Source organism: Octodon degus, unplaced genomic scaffold (assembly GCF_000260255.1).
Source record: "Octodon degus isolate 3935 unplaced genomic scaffold, OctDeg1.0 scaffold00056, whole genome shotgun sequence".
Lineage (NCBI taxonomy): Eukaryota > Metazoa > Chordata > Mammalia > Rodentia > Octodontidae > Octodon > Octodon degus.
The window spans coordinates 3445972-3452042 of NW_004524632.1; positions in this window are offsets into that span (position 1 = coordinate 3445972).

A 6071-nucleotide genomic window follows, 5' to 3' on the forward strand; every position below is an offset into this window, starting at 1 on the left:
GCAACCAGCAGCAATGCCCAATGGTATGCAGAAATACTTGGTGCTGACAGTGGCATATCAGGGCCCCTAGCAGAGCTGCACTGTGCTGACTTTTGATTCCTATTTGAAGCAAGCAGGAGAATTTTCAGGTGGTTGGTGACAGGTTGATCTGAGAGTGGAGAAAGGAACACATGGAAAACTTCCTATGTGGTGCTAAAGAATATGTATGTGCACATGTGTGCCTGCATGCATACTTGTATGAATACATATGTGTGTAGAGAAAGGTAGAGATTTTGTATATGCAAATATATGAATTGGGATTGTGTATTATAAATATATAGATGATGTATACTTATATGCTTATAAAAATTACATATGTAACTTGTATGAAGTGATTTACATGGACTTCTGTTTTTGTGTGAATAGAGAGAGACTGATTTTGTTTATCAGCTAAATATGTGCCTCTGTAGAGCACCTGAATTTAAATGTCTTCATTATTCTTTCCAAATTACTCATCTATATTATGAGGTCATATTACACCCTAACTTATAAGATTATTATGAATATAAAATGAAGTAAAACATGCAAGTCTACACAATGTTACATTTAACAAATAGTGAATGTTCAATATTGTTATCTTTATGGAAATGTCTCATCTATTAATAGCAAGAGGCTCAATTTTGAAGGATAGTCAGCTTTCATTTATTATGCATCATCTTCTGTAGACCAGGCAGTGTGCTGTCTGTAAGTTGGGATAATAACTATGAACAAGATAGCAATAGTCTTGATAATCTTTCTTTTTGTCTTCATAATCCTGAGTTACGCAAATTAAATTATAGCTGATAAGTATCTGGCACACTGTAAGTATTAGAGATATGTACATACACAGAGGAAAGGTGCTACAAGAGCTTACCCAGTAAGGACTTGCTCTAATCTGTGAAAGTGAGAGAATTCTTTATGGAAGTGCACTTTAAGCAAAGGCGTGAGTGCTGCGCCAGTAGATCACGTGAAGAGAAGGGCCAGATACACAAGGCAGGGAAGTTTCTATAGAAGGCCTCTAGGCGTGGAAGCACGCCACATGGACAAAGTGTGTGCTGGACAGCATCAGGCACAGCTGGGGTCCTGTCAGATGGTGGCATCTGAGCAGTGTGGGAGGTTTAGGGTTAGATCTGTAGTCATGGGTGTCTACCATGGAAAATGTCAGCTCTTAGGACACCTCAACCCCTGCAGCTGATGGAGCTGGGAATAGCCTGCCTGAATCAGCTTCCGAGCTCACAGGAGTGAGCTAGCAGATGGATGCTACCAAGACCTATGGTGGAGTGGGGTGGAACACACAAGACAGTGAAAAGAAGGACCAGGAATGAAGAACTGATGTCCATTAGAGCCACAAACACCGAAGAACTCAAAGAAAAGGGCTGGCATTTATGTTCTGGGTCCATGATCCTTTCATCGGAGGGGTGCAGATCTGAGGATGAGCTCTCAGATGAGTTAGTGGTTTGGACACCCTGGTCTGTGCAGTGTGCGTGTGTTGTAATAGGTTTCTCCATCATTTTGCATGAACAAAATAAACTCTTGTAAAAATTGATTTCATTTTACTCATTCCAAAGCACTTTAATTACCTTGTACTTTTGCAGACCACAAACCTCAAAATCTCAAAACTTAGTGTTCAAAATCCATTTTTAATCCATTCTTAGAATTTTTGCAAAGGTACTGCATGTTGGGGAGGGAAGTAAATTAGCCAAGGAAAAGTGATTTCAGAATACCTCACAGTCTTCACTGAAAAGAAATTTTCATGAAAAAAAAACCTCTCCGATTTTGATCTTAAATCCTCAGCGTAAAAACTGCAAGCCAAAATCTCTTATCCATTTTGCAGAACATTTTCCTCCTTTAAGACAGTCAGAAATTTAGTATTTAGTGTGTGGATGGTTCTGCAGCACCAACTAACTATTATTATGGTTTGGAAATGTTAATTAAAATGACAACATTTTCTACAAATCTCAGCAAGAGACTTTTATACCTGCCTTGTAACTGCAGTTCGTCCTTTGCTGGGGATTCAGAGATAATACCTGGGTGGCATTAAGCTGCCTCCATCATCACTCTTGTCACAATAGATGGCTGTGGAGGCTGGTAATGGGTCTCTGAGCCCTCCACATCTGGGTCACCAGTTCACATATGGCTCAGAAGAAGACTGAATGAGACTCATTATTCTCTCTGTGCTATGAAAAGCATTTTTCTAGGATAAGGCTGCAGGATCTGGCCAATACCTAGGGCAAAGGGGTTCTAATTACAGTGTTATATTATATTAATTAGCTCTATTTTAAAACAATAATATCGGCTCTCTGGAAGTAAGACAAAGGATATGGTGCATACGCATTTTTAAAGTAATAGAACCAAATCTGTTGATGCTCACTTTCCAGGAGAGTAAAAGCCAGGAAACGGGAAAGGAAGGAAATAGTGGCTTTATTTCCAGAAAGATGTTTTATCTCCATACTAACTTTGTATTGGATAAGAAAGAGGAACAACAGAAATAAGCCCGAGGAGTGCTGGTCCTTAACCAGGCAGTGTGCCCTGTTTGCATCATATTATATGTTTAATTGGGACCACGGTGAGAAGGAAGTAAGTTGTGTCCTACTTAAGTGTATCTATGTGTCATATGATCAGGGTTAGGACACTGGTGGGTTGCATATGCAACAGCAGTCTCATGGGATTGTATAGCATTTGAAAAACTCCTGTTTCTAAGTGACATCCTAGCCATCCTAACATAGCATTTCTCTTACATATCTGTTGGTGAAGTGTATGTAAAATACCCTTATGACTTTGCTAGTCATAGATGTATTGCATGTGCAATTATGTCAAATTGATAATTTTTGATAGTAATAAATTAACTGTGTTGCCAGTTATGTTATTCACTATACTACATCCTTTATTGAGGGATCATGTATTCTATGTAGTTGTTTTACCACTGAGTTCCACCCCCAATCTTTTTTTTTGGGGGGGGGCAGGGACTCATGAAATTGCCCAGATTGACCTCATATTTGCAATTCTCTCACCTTAGCTTCCTTAGTCATTGTGAAAACAGTAGTCTATTACCATGCTTGGATCTATACTGTACTTTCAAAGTGCTGTTTCAGAGTGTACAACCTCTACTTATAAAAGTAGTTTGTTGTGAAGTATCATGCCACACAGCAGCCTCAGAATCTTCTGTATATGTGTTTCTTTATTGCATCAAGAGGCCTTGATGAGTGATCGACTGAAACCACCTGTACTTTTGTAAGCACACCACGGTGTTCACCCAACAGGATGACCCCTCGGGATGCATTTCCCAGACCACCAGACCATCCTGAAATGGTGCACAACTGTACCACAAGTCAACCCTCTGGTCATGTATAGGATAAAAACATCATTTCTTCACCTTGTGATGAATACTGAGGTTTAAAAATGCATGTAAAAACCTTAGCATATTGTGTGGTTCCATAAATGAATGATTGTGATAACAAGAATAAAATGCAACAATGACAATGACAATAACTGAGAGTACTGATCTGCTAGGTCACTTTGAGCAAGAATGTTATGAAAACAGGTAAGGCTGGTGACACAGCAGAAGCAGGTTCAGGACACTAATCAGCAAGCATTGAGCTGCAAATACTTGAAAGTCAAGCATGAGAATGCCCATCTCACAGCTGGCCCTGTAAAGGCATCCTACAACCAGTGAAAAGCCTTTATCTAAGACAGCAAAATTTGATGTCTGTTGCATGTACATGCATTGTGCTCTAGGTGTGACATGTCCTTCAGGGTCCTGGAGTCAGTGCATTATATTTATATTTATATTTATATAGAAAGAGCACAATATTTCCAGTCAAAAAGCCAGCCACAGATTCCAACACTGCCACTGGCTTGAAATAGTCTTGTATCTGAAATAAAATCAAGAGAGAAGGGCTGGGGAGATAGCTCAGCAGTCTAAGTGCCTGCCTGGCAAGCACAAGGCCCTGGGTTCTATCCCTAGTACTGCCTTCTGAGCCAGCCCCATTACTCCAGGTGCATGTTGGCTCATGCCTGTCATCCCAGTGCTAGGGAGGCTGAGGTAGGAGAATTACTGTGAGCTCAAGCTGCATAACTAGACCCTGTACCAAATGCATTTAAAAAAGAGAGAGGTACAGTGAAGGAATAAAAATGAGATGAGGAAACAAACAACTCACCTGCAAGGAATCTGTATGGGAGTAGGCACAGGGAAGGAGCCACACTAGGGTTCAATTGTAGGGGAAGCCTCGATCTTAGCCTGTTCCTTCAGAGAGCTGCACAGGAGCTATGTGAAAAGCTCTTCGTAGAGTGATCATGCTCTACCTATGTAACACTCACAGATGTCTGGGGAACACTAGAAATGTGACTTACGCAATGGAAGAAGTGTTAATTATATGTTATTTAATTTTGCTTTATTTAAACATGAATGAACACAGATTCTGAGGAGATGGACTCTGGAACATGTTTCACTTGCAAGTTTTATTTTTCCTCCCAAAATAAACTAGGATTTTATGTCTCCATAGTAGTCAGTCATTGGCTTTTCCCTAACTAATACACCAGCTCTGCCTGTCCCTTTGGCGAGTGGTTTATACGGCCAAGGGCAATTATTCAGATTGAAGAAATTAGACACAAATCAGGCAGGAACTGGAAGGTGGGCACATAAGACTAGGAATGAGATTGAGAGTGGTCTGTATGGACCCAGCAAAGTCGCCTATATCTGATGATCATTAACGTTCTTTCAGTCTGTATTCCACATTTAAGGATGTATAATCCCCGAAGCCATAGTTCTTCCAGGTGACAACATTGCTTTAAGACTTTATTGCCTGGTTAATTGGCTTTACCAGCATAGACTAGGTCTTCCCATACTTCCTCCCTCTAGTCGTACTAGTGTAGAGAAGAGCAATAAGACATGCTCAGAAGGAGTGACTACAAGTTATATAGTCCCTTAAATTGTTCCTGGGCTTGCAGTTTTTTAGTAAACCCTACAGTTTAATTGCTTGTATTAGGTGGTCTTCTCAGTCTTTTCCTTAACACACACACACACACACACACACACACAGTTTTCCTCCATTAAAAAATCTTAGTACTTTATTCTATAATTCAGTCCATTAAGGTATTCATAAGAACATTAAAATTTTTCCCAGATATAATCTATAATCTCTCCTTGAAAATTGACCAGTGTGTCAAGAAAATGTCAAAAAAGAAAAAAAAAAAAAAAAGGAAGTATTGATCTGGTACTGAAAGTCAGTTTCCTGTGTAATCAGGTCTTACTTTGAGAAGTTATGGGTTGTCAAGTGGTACTGGTCAGGAAACTTTAATTCCACAAATCTGAGACAGAAATATGAGTCCAAAATTTTAAGTTGTCGCACTTGAGACTGGTGCATGGCTTGGCAATGCCATTAGGGAACCAAGTATAGGAAATGGTTTCTTGGAAAAAAGGCCAACATTGCTGATCATTAGATTTGAAGTATTATTTGACTGAGACATTTAAAAAAATGTTTCAAGAATTTCATAAAGGAAGAAAATGGATTTTTGGACTTCTAGAAGGACTTTCAAGGCAAAAATCACAATGATTTTTGTGATTGATGCAAGCAAGGACCATGCTGTTTCTTAAAACATGAATATTATAATGTAAACTATTGAGCAAAATGGAAAGTGATTCACTGATTTGAAAATAGTCATCATCTTGTTATTGAAGTAGTGATTTATACATAATGAAAACCATGACTCCCACCAGGCCTGTCAGTAAATATATGGAGATATATCTATCTCTGTATCAATCTCTGTATCGATCTCTATCTATCTATCTATCTATCTATCTATCTATCTATCTATCTATATATCTGTCTATATCTATCTATCTCTATCTATCTATATCTATCTATCTATCTATCTATCTATCTATCTATCTATCTATCTATGAAGTACCTGTGTAATCTCCACATCATATCTGAAATAACAGCATTAGAAAAGTGGAAATGGGGTCGGGGAGATGTCTCAATTGAATAAGTGCTTCCCTGGCAAGCACAAGGGCCTGAGTTCAATCCCCAGTTTCGCAAAAAAAAAAAAAAAAA